This window comes from Lepisma saccharinum, chromosome 9 (assembly GCF_977018435.1).
Source record: "Lepisma saccharinum chromosome 9, izLepSacc3.1, whole genome shotgun sequence".
Taxonomy (NCBI): domain Eukaryota; kingdom Metazoa; phylum Arthropoda; class Insecta; order Zygentoma; family Lepismatidae; genus Lepisma; species Lepisma saccharinum.
The window spans coordinates 73,722,943-73,741,697 of NC_139237.1; the positions used below are offsets into that span (position 1 = coordinate 73,722,943).

Genomic DNA, 18,755 nt, shown 5'->3' on the forward strand with positions numbered 1-18,755 from the left:
CATCGTGGAATATTTGTCCGGGATATCATGTATTTTTCAAGAGAAATATCTCACCGACGCACAATTCCCATTGCTTTCATTTGCTTGCCCTACGACAACCGGATACTGTGTACGTTTGATGACGTAAGCCCCTGTCAGTGTTTCAAACACCTTTTTTCTATGCTTGCCTAACGTAACCAAACCTAACCTAACCTTTTCGGAAATGGTTCGTGGGGCTATCCGTGAATGGTTCGTGGGGCTATCCGTGAATGGTTCGTGGGGCTATCCGTGAATGGTTTGTGGGGCTTTCCGTGTATGGTTCGTGGGGTTATCCGTCAGCTACCCGTGCATAGTGTACAATTTGCACAAGTGACGAACACGATAGTAGGTATTTTTCGGTGAAGGATGTTGGAAACACTGCATGCCCACTACGGTAGTCAAGATTTTCCCGCCATATTCCGTGTTATGGAAGCGAAAAAAGGAGTCAAAGAAATTAGTCTCTATATGAAAAATTGTGTTTTTTTTTTCGTGTAAAAAGCATAATGGCACCTTGAACTATATTTCGCAATACACAATTGGTAAGTACGAACCATGCGAAACACAAAATATCCGATTTTAATGTGTCTCCGATCTATGAAACTGGTACCACAAAAGGTACTCTTTTACAAAGTTTTGTTTTGAAGATAATTACTTCTCAATTATTCGCAAATAGTTTATTTCCGTCTTTCTCTCTCTCTTCTCCAGTCTTATTTTCTCTCCTCCTTTTCGGAGGAGTGGTTAGCACAGCGCGCTACGACATCAGGAGGCCCGGATTCGAATCCCGTTCTGGGCATGGGTAATCCTTCTGTGTCTCCATCAATTTCATCATAACATCACTCTCCGTACCTCATAGCCAGTATAATCCTGTGTGGGGCTTCTGCTGTGTCGTCCATTTATTTTTGAGATTGTCCCTTCATCATTCATCTTATCATCGTTCGTCCTCATATCCGCAATTAGCCAAAAGTGACAGAAAAGCGAAGAATAATAAATCAATCAAACTGTAAGTAGCTACAACTAAGTTACTTTTTCGCAACTAGTAATGAAAGTAACAGTTATGAACAAAATATGGCATGCTCAAAAAATAAGAAAATAAACACCCATAGACACCACACAATTTGTCGGAAACAAATGTGTTTTTGCGACTTATATGTGGATTTTACCATGCACTTTCTCACTATTTAATTTCCACACTTAACGCACAAGGATTTACTATAATTGAATTAAAATTAATGTTCATTCTTTTAGATTTTTTTATCAGTGAGAAAAGAACACCGACTTATAGTCCATCCATGCAACACATGCTACTAGTTCTAACCTACTAGAGAAACGTAGCTAATATAGCATTGAGTAACTTTCAATTTATATGATATGGTAACTGAGTTACTTTAGGAGCAATTCCTTGTAAAAAGTAACTTTTCGAAGACTGGATATTCATAACCTGCACAGTTGCATCAAAATGTCTAATGTACAGTGACGGCGCCAGCCTGAAATACTTGGGGGGGGGGGGGGTTCTAGGGGGGCTAACTGATACCGGCTAAATGTATTTACATATTATTCTACTACGGTATAATTTTACCAGTGACATATTTTACATTTAGACGCACTGTAAGATACTGTATTCGGTTTCTTCACACACAAAAGTACTTTTAGGCACGAATGTTTTAGGCCAAACAAAATACAATAATTATATTTTTTAAGCCATTATTTAATGGGATAATATCACAGACTTATTATTGAGATTCCAAAATACACCTTAAAGACGACACTCACTCTCAACTCTGGATATGCGTATTATTTAATACTTCATGTATTTCTAAGTAAAGACTGTGAATGCTCTTTTCCTGAAGTGAGAAAATGAACCACAGTAAGAACCTGCTCATAAAGAGCAGCTGCAAAATTCAGCTTTGCAAGCTTTATCCCAATGGTCAGAATAGATAGATAATTAATTTTTGGCGTCAGTTTTAACTGGGACTCTCCAAACTGTCCAAAGCACAACAGCAGTGATCGGCCACAAATTGTAGTTCTTCGTAGTATAGAAAATCAGTACTTTCTGAATTTAAACAGCTAATTCCAATTAACAGAGCACTGTTTCAAGTAAGCCTATCCTTTAGTCCAGAAATTAGACGATGAAGCATTGAAAATAGATCCTAACTTGAATGTGTTCTTCACGCGTTGCTCTCTTGTTTTCACGTCGAGTAATGATGAAACCATTTTGGAAGCTTTTAGTTTTGTTAATTTACTACGGTGCTTTGAAATATTATTTTCATCTGCAAATATCTTCACTTCTTTAATAAGGCGACGATAAGCAGTATTATCTATTCGAAATTCATGTGCTTTTTTCCATGCGAGAATGAACTAGGATAAAAGGAGTTTTCTGCGGATAATCAGAAACCACTTTCATGTCTCGAAGACCGTTCACTTGCAGTAATATTTCCGAAGAATAGACGTGCCACACTCAAAGAACAAAGATATTTTCAGTGCAAATTCACCTCCCTAGACAAAAACATTGACATAAAAACAAAGAATACAGTTGATATTCTCGCACCGGGCATTTAGACATGATTAGTGAAAGTAATTGCTGAAAATTATAATTTTATTTAAGAATATATTATGCATAAGGACATTAATATTGGATAAATAGTTTTATATGTGCTTCAAAGAAAGATTCCTGAAACGAAATCGAAATTGGCCACTATGACGACACTGCAGAAATTATTTTCTAACCTCACAAATGATAATTCACATGTAGTTCTAGCCCTACGAGCAATAAAATTGTCCAAGCATGCTGTTTCTTGTTGTACCGCATTGCAGTGTTTAGTTGGTCGGATTTGTATTATTAAAGTCTATATGCCGAGATGCCTATCGGGAATAAACCTGGAGCTTACAGTAGAATCAGAGTCACTTAACCAACATGCTTCACTTGGGATCGAATCTGGGACCAAATGGTTCAAAGCAGTAGTCTTTGTAGCACTTGACCACGGGGAAGGGAGGGCCAATTTCGATCTTTCTGATTCTTAACATTTAAGAATTAGGTAGTTTGTGTACTCTTTGATTCCTTAACGTCGTATTTCTCTCTCGCTCTCGGATATTTGCAGATATAAGGACAGATATAACGATGAAATGGATGAAACAACATCATCAACACTCGGAACTGGAATAAGGAACCAGCAAACAGAAAATAAACCTGTCTGTTCTTTAGATGTTGAAGGTTCTCCTACTTATAATGAATCATTTTTCACATCTGTTGGACCTTTTCCCAAAAATAGTGATGCGATTTACAGAGGTATAATTGTACATGTTTAGCTGTGTATGTTAAACCTCCAACAACCAAAGAAACAATCTCACAGCTACTGAATACATCCATCTATCATTCAGGCAGCATAGCGTAACGCAACTCCCATGCTGCGTTTGGGATCGAACCAAGAACCTCTAGATTTAATTGGGTGATGTAGCTATTCCTCATTCATCTCTCAGGTAGTTATCACTCGCTTGGCCTAAATATGATAAATGCAAGAGGTTACCTTTTAAAGGAATGGCGATAGAAATTAACTTAGATTAAATATGGGTTTTATACTCTACGTGACTGAACCGATATGGATTGGTTAATGAAAGGATATTACTTGCCTTACAAATATATGGAGATTGTTCCTAGCTTGTCCTCTCAACTATCACTTGTCTGACCTCCCTGTCAGACATCGAATCTATCACACACCATCGTCCAATAATAGTTTTCCACTTTGCTCCTCTCTCACAATCCGCAGACCTTACTCTCTCTCCTATTCTCGCCAACTGATCACACCTCCTGACAATCCCAACACTCACCTCACGTTTGCCTAATTGCTTATTCTGCATTCCTTTCTCTGCTTCCTGCTATCCTAAGACTTTATACTTCTTACCCAATACCTTGGGTACGATACGCTCCTCTACCCCCTAATGAAAATCTTTTGATTTTCACCTAAAGATGAAAAATTTAAAGTTGTATTCCATATCGATCCTTTCTATGGAGAGATTTTTTTTATTACAAAATATAGTCCCAAAATTATTGAATTAACATACCATAACCGAAAATATGAAATTTGAGTAATATTGTTCTTGAAAAAGGAAAAGGAGTGGAGAAAAATAAACAATAAATAAACAAAATAAATAAACAATACTTGTCAGCGGATGAACTGTGAACACTGACATGTGAGTTTGTTATGCTGACTCATGTATGCAATGATTGAGAGTTTTACGTCACACACGTTGACGTTATGATTGTCTATGCATAAAATATGTAAACACACAACACGTGACACAATTATAAGGTTATTGTTCCATCCGTATTGACCTAGTTAAAAGGTGTATGGCACAGTAACACACTAACGAGGTAATATGTCATCAATCCTGTAATCACTGACACTGCACAACACTATTAAAATATTTTGAAGTTAATTATTTACAAAATCAGCAAAGTTTGTGATACTCATCCGAGTTACACTTGCACACATATGTCATATTATCGATGTAAATTTCACCGTCTCTTACTTTAGTGTATCATGTAAATATCGCTGTCGTTTTTATTTATAATATATGTCAATTATCACAGTAAATATTTAATTAAAAACTTGAAGTTAATCAAAATATATACACTGTATCAGTAACTGTCCTTGAGTAATAATATATGTACATGAATTTATGTATTTGAAGATAAGAATATAATAGTGTTCGATAGATAAAATCACAGCACTAACATTTGTCCATAAAATAATCCTTGAGTTATCCTGATTCTCACAAAGAGTTCAAGTAAAATACCATAATTTTACTCTTGTTATCATCACTTAATAGTCTCTGCGTATATCAATGAAGTTTCTTCTTGAACCAAACCATGTATATATATGTATATAGTCAATTCCTTGTGGCCGTGAAAAATGTTTTTCACTGTGATGCATTAACTTTGCAGCTACAAATATTGCCATTGATGAAAAACGTACAGTAGAGAACTGCATATCATCGAATTGTAAATGTGAAGTATTTAGTTGTATGTAAATATTCCTTCAAATCAATGTGTATATATTATCAGCGTTGAATATCGGGTCTCACTACTACTTGACTTCAGTAGGAGTTAATTAGAATATAATGAAGGAGATCCGTGTTAAACGATTTGGTGCTTATCAACTGATTTCGCTGAACTGCGTAATTAAAATTGATGAAAGGTATAATTGTAATTCCTGTTTCCACGTGTCGAAAAAATAAAAGAAAAATCTCAGAAATAAAAATCTTGAGAAATTCTCAATAAGAGTTCGTAGACCAAAATAATAATGTCTCTGCGTCTTTCAGGTGTAAATCGTGTTGATTTCTTATTTCTCCAAGGTTTTAGCTGGTGACCATCTCTAGACGTTGACATCTGTGAAAAAGTTGAACTGAGGACTGTTAACATGGTTTCATAATATTGTTAAAACGTTCATTTCACCGTTAAAATTTGAATTATCTGTGAGGCAATTCAGGTAGGTTTTGGAAAGGAAATTTGCTTCATATACCGAACAGGCATTTCCTCCTGATCGTTGGTGTAATGTTGTGTGTGTGAGAGAACTTAATATGTCGGTATGTGTAGAGGTTTTGTTGAGACAAGGGCGCCTCTAAGTCACCCTTATTTAAAAAAAATAGTGCTTGTAAATATTACAAGTATGAAAAATCTTGTAGTTGAGGGTTGTTATATTTGAGGAAATGGAATTTGAAATGGAGTACCGATTCAGTCATAACATTTACTCTTACTATAAATTACCCAAATTCTGATTAATGCCATCCTTTACACACCAAATATAATTACAATCTGGAGAAGAAAAAATAAATAAATATAACTACTAATAATTACTAAAAGCAAATTGAACTTTACATATGAATGGAATGTAATGCTGTAAATACTCTTGAAGATTTTATGAGTGTATAGTGTATACTATAGCAAAATTTTAAATTATAATTGATTTCTGAAAATATATGAATGCTTAAATTGACTGAAAATATTTATAAATAACAATTGAATGAAATGAAATACTTTAAATATTACCTAAAAAATAATGTGTCGAACGATCGCCCTTCTATTAGTATAATATTGTTAAAAATAACGTCATTAATAAAGGTTAATTGTAAAATACACAACTTGCTGATAGTGTTCATGACAATTGGAATACGTAAAAGTAGTCCAGTTTAGCCGGTTCTGAAACCTCTTTTGAGGAGCTGAAGTGAGGAGCAGTGTTGCCAACTCCTCACTCGAAAAAATCACCAAGGTTTTTGTTTTTGGGTCTAACCTAACCTAAAGCAAGGAGCTGGCAACCTTGCTTGAGGTATTTTCTCGCAGTGTTGCCAACTCCTCACTCGAAAAAATCACCAAGGTTTTTTTTGGGTCTAACCTAACCTAAAGCAAGGAGCTGGCAACCTTGCTTGAGGCTTGCCTTACAGCGCATAAAGTAAGGTTGCCAACCCACTGGTACTTTTGCCATAGCCTTTTACAAGAAAAAAAGAGAAAGGGAAGAGTTAAACAACCGACAGCTTACCCACAGCCTTTTTTGGTCTAACCTAACCTAAAGCAAGGAGCTGGCAACTTTGCTTGTGCAATCAACCCGGTTGACCGCCCTCAAGTAAAAATCAGCGTTGCCAACTCCTCACTCGAAAAAAAATCACCAAGATTTTTTTTGGTCTATCCTAACCTAAAGCAAGGAGCTGGCAATTTTGCTTGTGCAATCAACCCGGTTGACCGCCCTCAAGTGGAGATTAGTGTTGCCAACTCCTCACTCGAAAAAATCACCAAGGTTTTTTTTTCTTGGTCTAACCTAGCCTAAAGCAAGGAGCTGGCAATCTTGCTTGAGACTTGCCTTACAGTGCATAAAGCAAGAAGCTGGCAACCTTGCTTGAAGCTTGCCTTACAGTGCATAAAGCAAGGTTGCCAACCTACTGGTATTTTTGCCACAACCTTTTACAAAAAAGAGAGAGGAGAGAGGGAGAGGAGAGAGAGAGGAGAGAGAGAGAGGGAAGAGTTAAACAACCGACAGCTGCCAACACCCACCCTAACCTAACCTAACCTAACCCACCCTAACCTAACCTAACCTAACCTAACCAGGTCTAACGTAACCTAAAGCAAGAAGCTGGCAACCTTGCTTGAGGTTTGCCTTACAGTGCATAAAGCAAGGTTGCCAACCTACTGGTACTTTTGCCATAGCCTTTTACAAAAAAGAGAGAGAGAGGGAAGAGTTAAACAGCCGACAGCCTACCTACAGCTTTTTTTTTGTCTAACCTAACCTAAAGCAAGGGGCTGGCAACCTTACTTAAGGCATGCCTTACAGTGCATAAAGCAATTTTTGCCAACCTACATATACTAAACAAGGAAAGCCGGCACTGCCGTAAAAGAGGGAGATGGATGGATGGGAACACTGCACGGGTTCAACGTCATCAAGTAAAAATCGCCTTAATGGTTTTTTCTTGTAAGGCATGATCTCTATTTTCTCGCAGTGCTACCAACTCCTACCTACACTTTTTTTAGTTGGCAAGGGCTAGAGAGAGAGAGAAAAACTTATAACTAAAAACGGTAATGAACAAATGTGCCATATCGTAATTTTCCAACTCCCGGGGGCCAATGTTTGTATATCGTGGCCTTTGTAAACCTCTCTCTCTCTCGGGGGAACGACGTGCCGCGCACACACACACACACACGCACACGCACGCACGCGCGCGTATGTATTGTAACGCAAACAAACAAACAAAATAATAATTGTTGTTTTTAGGATGCCTGGCCCCTATAACCTCGCCAGGGTGCGTGGTGCCCAACCAAAAATGTAAAAGTTTTCTAATGGCTGCGGTTATAGATTACCGCACCTCTGTAGAGTTTCACGTGTTTTATTTTTCCCCCAAACTTCCATGAAACCCTACAGAGGACTTCCGTAATGCATGCAACGTGTACTAACGACTCTAGTGTTATTTGATGTTGTGATATTTTTGGATATAGAGTTTTATTGTGAGATATAGATAAAAATAATTATGTTTATTATAATATTTTCTTGATGAAGATGGAGAATATGTGCGTGTTACAAATAAAGTTGCATGCTTTTTTTCTAGTGTGTGTATGTGTTTTTGATGTTTCGACAGCATCTGAAACGATAAAAAAAAGAAATTTTATTGTTAATTTTCACGTGTAAAAACAACAACAAATTTTTTTGTGCAAATTCTGATTGTCTCGTGCTATAGTGCAAAAAAGATATTGTAACTGATAACTAATGAAATTGACATTTGTAACTGATCTGAACTAGTGAAATTCGTATTGTGCCATTGTAACTGATTGTGCTAGTGCAGAAAATTTCTTATTGTGCAAGAAAAGATGTTAAAAAACTTGTTAAAACTGCTCTGTGACCCTCTCGTTCTTCACGTCGTAGGCGAAGGACTTCTCTGCAATCAGGATGACACTGCATAGGGTATCCTCGGGCAAGGCATCGTGGAACTCGCAGACGACCTTGATGTTGGTTCGATCGTTGACCACAACCTTCTTTCTCTTAGATGTGTTGATGACGAACATCGGCCTGCCGATTTTGAATTCGCTGGGGGTGTAGTACATGTCCACACTTCCCTCGGTCACGCGTTTGTAAGCCGTGTAAGCTTCGTAAAGTTTGAGGTAATCGTCTTTGGTTATGTCCAGGTTGTAATTTTCGCGCGGGAACACTTCGTTGCGTCCATTCTTCAGATAAACGTTCTTGATCTTGCAGTCGTCGAACTTGCTGGAATCTTTTTCCTGATTGTTATTGCGCCCGGTCTGAAAAAGCACCACGACGAAATCTGGCATGTCGAACTGTATGTTGTTGAACTGCGTCGTCACGTCGAATTCCATGTGACTTCCCGACGCCATCTTCTGCACGCACTGGTAACCGTGAAAGTGAATCGGCACCTGCGGACTTTTCAAGATCTCCGCTTTGTACTTGAGGGCGTAGTTCGTTTCGTATTCCACCACCGGCATTCTCAATTCCATGCTCCGGATGACGCACTTGGCCGCTTCGGGTAAAGTGTTGGCTATCGGCGTGGTGCCGTCCGGACCCAAAGTAGCGTATCGCATCAGTGCGTCGTTGTCGTTGGCCGCTCTTCGAAACGTAACGCGCAGTCCTCCCTTCCACATGATCTCCTTGTAGTCCGAGAAGAAACCCGGCAGCAGACGCATGGGAAAGAGCACCGTGTGACTTCTCGTCGATATTTTGGTCCCGGCTTCGAATCCCCCGGCCTGGTAGTACGCTGCGTCCGTTTTGGATAATTTCAACGTTCCCACTGCCGTCGACGTGATGCCTGGATAATCTATTCTGTCGATGACGGTGTTGTGTTTCCTCACCTCCACCTGCGAGAACAGGTGAGGCACGAAGTTGTCCACGAGTATCAAGTTTGCTGCTGCGGGAAACGCGTCTCCGCTTTCCTTCTTCACCACGTCGAACTGAAGGTAGAGGTCCGCTCTGTGAGGATGAATGAACCCGTCGCCTACGTCCACGTCGTATTCGATCTCCCTGTTCGCCTCGTTCAGATTGGCGAACGTGCGACGGTTGGGAGGGAAAGATTGCAATTCGTAACTTTCGATTTGCTCCATTTTACATGTATGGTTATTTATTATACGTTGATCTCCACGATGGCAGTGGTTGTTGCACCTGCGAAATCCACCACGTCTCCTTTCTCGTTCGTCACCACCAACTCTATGTCGTCTATGCGGTTGCGACATACTGGAAAATAGATCGGCGAAGAGGGCGTGTAGATGATCGGTTCCATGAACTCGGAACTTGGTTTGAAAGTGGCTATGATTCCCGTCTGCTTGTGACTTCCTAACAATCCGTCCGAAGATTTCGTGATCATGCCTTCCGCCACGTTACAGTGTACGTTCAGAGTCTCTATGGCCAAGAATTTAGGAATGTTGGTTGCTACGTGCTTGATGCCAGCTTCGAGTTTGGTGTCGTTCTCGAAACCTAAAAGTTCTCCCATGGTGCCCAGGTCCACGGTCTCCGTAGCGGATAGGATTTCCACTCTGTGCGTGACCGAATTTTGAGAAAGGTATGTGCCTTTGGGTAACTGAGCTTGCAAAGTGGAAAGATTGTATTGTCCTGGCGTGACGACGATGTGTTCGCTTCCGACGCTAATTTTGTTGTTGTGCTGCGTAACATTGGGTATGAGGTACATGCTGTAGAATGCACGCAGAGCCACGGATTTAGGATAGACGATGTCGTCGTGCAGCGTGAGTTTCAAGATTGAAGATTCGCTCGTGAGATGGAACACGCCCATCCTAGTGATGCTGTTTGAGGTTCCACAATGCTTTCTGGAAATCTTCGATCGTAGGGTTATTTATTTTAGAGAGAAACGCGAGCACGGAGAGGCAGAGATGACCGCAGTTCACGTCTCCGAAATCTTGAATGCGTTCGTCGTTGTAGTATATGGAGGTTTTGTTCGTTTTCAGATAATAGACTAAATTTGTAGGTGGAACACCTCCGAAAGAATCGAAAACGAATGCTTTATCATCGTTTTTGTGGTAACATATCCAATGCGTGCCTGGATTTTCTTGACCGTCCAAGTTGACTACTCCGCATTCTCTTCTTTTGACGCTTGAAGGTAACGAGTCGGACATGAAAACTCCTCTGAAGTGTTTGATTTGTAACGGTTCGATCAGAGATTCAATGTCTCGGTTGGTGAGTGCTTCTGTTTCTTTTTTTAAACTTTTTCATCACGCCCTTCCCTTTCTTCTCCATGGCCAGGTTGTGACGTTTCTGTTCTTCCAATTCCGCCTTGTTCTTCTTCGAGTCGATGACGGTTTTCGCGATGGCGGCACTTCCGCCGGCCAAACTTCCAACGGCCCCCAATGCTGCCAGGATGGCCGGGATGCTGAATATGAAACCTCCGATCTTTTGCTGTTTCCGCGAACGCTGCAATCTTTTCAATTGAGGTGTGCTGAGCAGCAATTTCATTCCGTGTCCTTTCGACAAGCAAGAACGTTTCTTCTCGCGTTGTTTCTTGGTGAGTAACCCATCGAGGGTACCTAGATTTTTTAGATTCGAATATGGTATCTGGTACACGACACCCTTGGGCTTCATGTTGATGCTCTATGTGTTATTTTCACGGTATGTTATTTATATATATATTCTGAGATTTTTTCTTGTGTAGTTTTTTACGGTATGTTATTTATATATTTTCAAGGCCTCGCAGTAGTTACACAAATTCTATTACGTGCTTCGTTTTCTTGCCAAGAAGTTCCTTTGTCCCCTTGTACACGATTCGAGTTTTGTTCTCGATTAAAATAGATAGCTTCTCGTCGGATAACATGTTAGCGTATCGATCTGGTAAAAATAGACTGTATTGTGCGTTGAGCAACAGGCGTACCTTTGGACCATACTGGGTAGAAACGATTGAACCGGAAGTTATCGTGTAAGGTTTGTCGACTTCCAATTCCTGAATTTTTACATACTCGACTGACAAATTTAGCATTTGTTTTAATGCTTGGAGATCACTTATTTTTTCAGTCGTCATATCAAAAAAAATTTCACAGTGTTAGAGAGAAATTTAATTGTTTTTCACGTTGTGTGTTATTTATATATACCGAAGATTATTTATTTATATATCAAGTTTTTTTTGACACGTATATATATTATTATTTTTAACAGAGGAAGAAAGTCCGTGCTTCGGAAAACGCGATGATGTGCGTAATGATATCTTCCCTCTCCTGCATAGACTTGTACCAATCATCTGTGTACCGTCTTCTTCCCTGCATTGCCTCGTGCAATTCATCGAACCTATCGTTTAATTTCTCCCCTGCGGCCGAAAGCAGAATGTTGAGATCACCGCACCTCAGGCCGCTGATCTCCCGAAGACGGTCCTTGAGAACTATTTCACACGGAATTCGAAATGCCGGCGTCGTTCTTGCTATGATTACAAGTTTATTAACATCTCCGTTAACTACCTTTTTGAATATTTTAGATAGTAGTTCGTGCGGCAAATCAGTTATGCAAGCCATGTTGTTTTTTTACTGTATGTTATTTATATACCCCACCCCAATTTTTGTTTTGTGTTCATGGCGATGGTGGTACCCAGTGCGGCGACCCGTTCACCCAGCGATGCGTCTCTGCTCACGAACCTTTCGAAAGCTGCATGTTCCAATTTTTTGTCTGCTTCGTGACGTGCGTCCAGATCCGTCTGCGTGGTGTTGTAGGCGATGTCGTGATCTTTGCATGCCGCGTCCAACGGATTCACACCCTTGTCTCCTCTCTCCAATCTTTTCTCGAGTTTGGTACCCGGTCCGCAGTACTGGTAGCCAGGTAGATGCATCTCGAAAGGTAACTTGTTGATGATGTCGTTCACGAGTCCTTTTCCTTCGGCCACGTTCCAAAATTTCGGAGGCAGCGTGTTGATGATTTTGATCAGGTAACCTATGCCCTTGTCGTCGTTCACGATGAAGTTGGAAAGTTTCGTGCTGATCATGTCCACGATGCCAACCTTCTCGTTGTAGAAATTACGGTTGCCTGCATTCTCTTCGCCGGCTATCACCAACAATCGGTCCACGAGCTTCCTAACGTCGTCCACCCAAACGAATTCTTTGGGTAACGTGTTGTAGCGTTTGACGCCGCTGCCTGTTTTGACCTGGTTCCAAATCGGTTTGATGAGATTCCTGTACTTCTCGCCGCTGCTCGATTTCACCCTATTCTGCGAGGCGTCGTTGTTCTGGTACAAGGCATCCGTCATGATCAGAATTTCCTTGTAACTTTGGTAATCTTCGTCGGTGTAATCTTTCGGCTGCTTTTTGGCAACGAGTTCCCACAGTCCCACCGTACCCGGATACCTGTTCCAACTATCCTTGTCGCCTAAATTGACTTTAATGTCGTTGCCTTCGAAGGTCACCTTCGATTTCCCAATCTTCCACACCACACCGCCGCCTTCGCTGGTTTCCATGCTGGGATACAATCCGAACACTTCATCCTTGTCGAATTTCCCCGTGCTCAGGTAGTCTCGTGCCAAAGGTCCCAACTCGATCTTATCCGAAGACGTGCTGCCTATGGCTCGACGTCGTGCCGGTGCATCCTTCAGTTCGAACGGCGTCGAAGGAATGCTCGAAATAGGCGTGGGTACGGCGTAACTTTTAGCTGCGAGCGGTACGAGTTCGTTGATCAAATTTTTATTTTGTTCCGTGACACTTTTAATTTCTTTACCTAGACCGCTGATGGCATCGATCACAGGTTGATCCTGACGTTTCTTCTCTTCGTAGAATCCGCGATTCTCGGATTTCCAACCTTTGAAGCGTTTCGCGAGGTAATCGCGAAGCTTGAGATTTTCGTCTTCGATTTTTCGTTTCGTCATGACGTTATTTATACACGTCGTTTCTCACAACGTTGCAACGTTTAGAAAGTCGTTGATTTTGTTTCTGTATTTTCCGTCGTTGGGTTTTCTCGTCATGTCGATCGTAGCGAATCCGAAATCGTCACCGTTCCAGCAAGAAGAGCAGCCTTCCGAAAATTGATTGTAGTTCATGTCTCCGCCTACGTAGTCATCGTACGCATGCTTGAGGTTGGTGTGATCTTGACGAAACAAACATATGAAATTAGCGTTGTCGCGTAGTAACTGTTTTGGAATTTTGGAAAACGTTTGAGCTAGGTAAAAGCAATCCATTTCTTTGTGACGACCTTGCGTGAAAAAGTTGCGAATTTCATTTTGATTTTCCAGGATGGCGTCGTCGAACACGACGACTGAATTTTCACGACAATCGTCGAGTGGTTTTATTTCCGAAGCGAACGTTGCAATGTCCAGACCATCGTACACTTTCATCAGTTGCTGGTATTTGGATTGCTCCAAACTTTTCGAGAACACGTACAGGTGCCTGTTCTTCCAATTTAACCAATTCGGTGCGAGGAGAAAATTGTCCACGAGCAGTGTCGTTTTCCCACACCCCGAAGGACCTACGATCAGACAGCGGATGCTGTCGGGAAGCAACTTGCCGTTCTTTTTCTTCGTTTGACTTTCCGGATCCGGTAGACGCTTCACCACGTTCCACGTACTCACAAGATCACTTCGTTCGCGTCGATCCAACTCTTTTCCGGAAGTCCCAGCCATTTGACAAACAGTTTGTCACCTTTCCTACGCAATACTTTCTCGATGAGGTACGTGTCGGGGTGTTTCGTTTTAGAGAGTTCCTCTTCGTAAAATCTTCCTTTCAAAATCTCGCCGATACTATCTTTTATTATATACGTGTGTCGGTTTCCGGGTAGAACTCGAACCACCGTAAAAAGTTCCGTGCTCCAATTTTTTGTGAATCCCTTCTCGAAGGCGCGTTTGAATTTGCTGATCCTCACCTGGTCTCCAATTTTGTATTTAGCTTTTTTTGTCGTGGGTGTGTACTTTGGACAGTAAACGGTAGAAATTAAACGCTGCTCGTCAGACTTGGTAACGTCAACTGGCTTCATGCCTATCGTTCTGTGTACCGTATCATTATAGGTGTCGACGAGTTCCGGCAGGATGTCGACCCATTTGTAATTTCCCCGAAGCGTGAATCGTTTCCACATGTGTGTTTTCAAGGTTCGATTAAATCTTTCCACGATGCTGGCTTTGATGTGACTGAAGCTCGAATAATGTCGAATCTTGTGTTTTTGAATAAACTTTTGGAATACAGCGTTATAAAATTCTTTACCGTTGTCCGTTTGCAGAAACCGTGGTCGTCTGCCACCGCTTTCGCGAAAAATTAATTTGAATGCTTCCGTGACGCACGTTCCCGTTTTCGCCTTCAAAGGTAGAGCCCATGCGAATTTCGAAAACGTGTCTATGACAGTGAGAAGGTACTTGTTGCCGTTGTTCAATTTATGCACGTTTTTCAAATTGCCGCTACTCATCTCCACGAGGTCACTTTGCCAGAGGTCGTCGATGCCCTTGGTTACCACAGCCAAACGTTCGTAGTTACGGCGTGCAGGTTTATGCAATTCTTCGACGATGGCTTGCCTAGACATTTTTTAGAGATTACGTTTCAAGAGAAGCACAAGCGTGATGGGATTCAAAGAGGGTGGCACTTCGCTCGTGTTTTGAATGATCAGCTTATCGCCGGCACTCACGTCGAAAACGGTAAGATCTTCGTCTTCGTGTATTTCATATATGTTGCGCGTTTCGTTCCAACGTGCCAGAGGAATATTTCCTGCTTTCTGGACACCACGATTCGATATCAAAGTCATGGTGGGAACGCTAGCTTTTCTACCGTGAGACCAGTACGAAAATTCGTTTATCTGAATCGTGCCATCGAGGAGAAACTTGTAGTACGGATGATAAGGATGCAACATGTACAGTTTGTTACCTTCGACGAACGTGGAGATTCTCTGTTGATTGGGAACGCTGTTGATTTCGATGGCTTGCAGAAAATGCAGTTTAGCGAATTTAGTGTCGACGCCGAGCAGATTACTGTGAACTTGTCCGAGTTTATTTTCGATGGGCAGCAAATGCTCGATTATGGTATCCGTTACGGTAGAAAACGACGGTTTGATTTTCACTTCCACGTTCAACTGCTTGTAGTTTTCGTTGAGTTCTTGCAACTTGGCACCGAAAGAGGCCAGCGTCGATTCCTGCGTGGATTCCAGCACTCCAACTTGATCTCTGATGTTGACGACGATGTTCTGAAGGTTCTCGACTTGATTCAATTTCGAGCTCTTCTCGGTAAGATCGTTCACGATGCTTCGCATCTCTGTAAACTGCGTGTGAAGGTCGGCGACGCTCTGCGAAGTGGGCAGCGTCGACACCAGCGAACTAATTTCGTCTCGAATCTGTTCCACGTTCGCCGTTTCCGTTTCCAATCGTTTCAGCATACGTGATATGTTCCTTTTCAAAGCATGTAATTCTTTGGAGGTGGGGAGATTGGCCACTTTACTCTCGAGATCGCTCAACGAACTTTTGATGTCGCTCGAATCGGATAGTGCCGTCACCGCCGTTTTCAATTTTTCCAAATCTTCGCTCGAAGGCACGCTTGTCCGTAACGATTCCAAGTCACCCTGTATGTTGTCGAGTACGTGATGAAAATGAGCGAGATTCGTTTCGACGTTCAAATTTTCTAAATATTCGATCTTCTGCTGAACCGTGCTTAACGTGTCTTGAATGCTCGTCAACGCTCTCGCTTCAGCGTGAATATTTTTAATTTCTTCGTTGATCAATTCCAAGGACGCCTGAAGCGTAGCGATGGTGGTTTGAATGTGTTCGAAATCTTGATAGGCCTCCAATTGAATTTTTATGTTCGCGACGCTTTTCCCGATGACCTGCAGTTCGTCCGACGATGGTAGGTTCGTCATTGTATCTTCCAAAGTCTGCAACTTGGATTTAATTTCTTCCAACGTGCTGGTGAATTCTTCTTGTAATTTGGAAACGACGACATGCAAGCGTTCTGCGTCTATATCGTTCACGACGGTTTGAAGTTCAGAGAAATTCTTTTCTATTGCGGAAGTTCGTTCTTCGATTTCGAGTTTCAATTTTTCCAAATCTTCATTTTTCGATTGAAATTGCTGTAATTTGACCAAATCATTTTGAAGCGAATCCACGCTCAACTGTATATTTTGAACGCTGTCGTAAGAAGGTACGTCGACATAATTTTTTATCAGCGTTTTCAGTTCGGAATCGATTTTCAGAATGGGGTCGAGACATTGCGTTTGGAGCGTAGCGATTTCCGACTCTAAACTTTTGTTTAAGGTTTCCTGCAAAGCGATCAAATCGGTCCTCAACTTCTTAACTCGAATGTCCAACATGAGAATCTCTTCTGCGTGGTCTACACGCTTGGTGTTGCCGAAAATGTCGTTTGGCATTTTTGGTTAACGGTTATTTATAATAGGATAGACGATTCGTAATTCTACGAAGAGAGGAATAAGTTTGTCGTAATCTCCGAGAAGTTCCATGTAAAGATAATCTCCTGCAGACACATCGTACGTAATGTTAGAAAGCATCTTGTCGTGCTTGAATCGAAAAATGTTCTTGCCGGTAGAAATTTTGATTTCGCCTGCGTTTTCCGGATTCACGGTGATTTGAAGTTTCCCGTCGATCGGAATTTCGTAGAAATGTAAATTGTTATTAAAAACATAAAACATCTTGCCCACATCGTCATTCAGTTTCGTCCAAATGCTGTTGAGGTGAATGATCAACAGACCGTTGAGTTTAGGTAACACGGAAGGTAAGACTTCATGATCTGGTATGGTTTCCATAATGATCTGTTTTTTGAAACCGAACAAATTCATAGGCATGCTGGTTATTTAAAAATACAGTCAAAGTTTTTTGTAATGACAGTCAATTTTTTTTTTTGTAATAACTAACAACATGATTTTTTTTTTTTTTTGTTTTGTTTTGTTTTTATGAATCTTCTGTTGAAGATGGACATATGTTGCAGGTTTTGCTTTCTGCTAAGCGATAGTGCCCCCACGGCAATGTGTGAATACCACACTCGAGGACGCACCTCTTATCGTTGTTGGGATCCAGCGCAATTTTTCTAACTTTGTTTGTGGTCAACACATGGTCGACGCTCTGGATGCGCTGTTCTTCTCTTAGAACCGACGACCTGGTCTTGAGGCAATCGACAAAGTCCTCGAATGCGAGATGCTCCCGAACCACCTGTCTGCCGACACCCTTGGCCTTCTTGGTAACGCTGCCCTCGGCTTTGATGGCATAGGCCTTGGCGCGAAGACCCGCAAACTCGAGAATTACATCACCGTCCTTCTCGTCTTTGAGTTTGCCAGGTACTTTTTTGTTTCGGGGCAGGATGCCGTACTGGTTCGGCTGGGGATAGCCCGAGGTGTCGAAGAGGTTAACCAAAGCTGGTGCCGTGACTATATCCCTGTATGCATCGGCTGAGTGGACGTGGTACACCAAGCTGTCCGTGTCCGTGTAGAGAAGCGAGATGTTGTGGCTATAATGTGGACGTAATATGTCGTAGTACGTCTCGAACATGTGCAGCTTGCTCAGGTCTAATACTGAGGCACCAACATAAATTGGCTTGTCGAGCCTCACCTCACTCTTCCTCATATGCACCAGAGCAAGCTGCTCATTATAAATGGTCCTCGATTTAAATAATGGGTTTGCTACGAGCCTGCAACATTGTGCTTTCCTCGTTACCAATTTTATGTCCATGCGATTCCGTACATTCTCCATAGTTTTGCCAAACACCGCATTATTCATTAACTTGAAGAAATCGCGATCGAAATCAGAAGTGGCGACTGTGCGATGTTCGGTGTTGAGCTCGATGTATGGCTTCAACCATGGAGAATGCTCGAACATCAAAACTCGATGTACTGTGCGGACGGTAACCCCTTGCTTCATCAACCACCGGAGGTTTTGGTAGTGCAGGACATAACGCTCTTTGGACTCGAAGTCCATGACGAGCTTCTTCTGGTTGGAATCGGGTGGACACTTGAACTCGGGTGCAGGGGGAAGATCGCTGAACAAATCCTGCAGCTTCTCGGAGAACTCAAGGTCCACCTCGGCGAAGAACCCATGTTCCAAATCGTCGAAAGCTTCGACGTCGAAGTTGGAAGGGTCAGCCCACTCAAAGCCTCTAAAGGGGAGTGGCTGCATCATGGAGTGTCCGTAGAGGTTATTGACGTCCGTGTACATGATGTAGCTGGACGGTCGTGAGGGGTCGTAACCGGTGGCCATGTGGTGATTGTTGGCGCGCGAGTGTCGCTGCGACACCTGGACCATTCCACCCCGCACGGCACGTTCCACAAACAGCATCATGTTCACGTCCGAAAGAAGCTCCAGCTCGA

General features: G+C 41.8%; 1 protein-coding gene across 1 annotated transcript in view; it reads left to right on the plus strand.

The window, feature by feature from the left end:
• The window catches only part of LOC145992143 (multicopper oxidase 3-like), a 77,185-nt gene that overhangs the window by 14,452 nt on the left and 43,978 nt on the right, over window positions 1-18,755 (plus strand). The window lies entirely within an intron of this gene.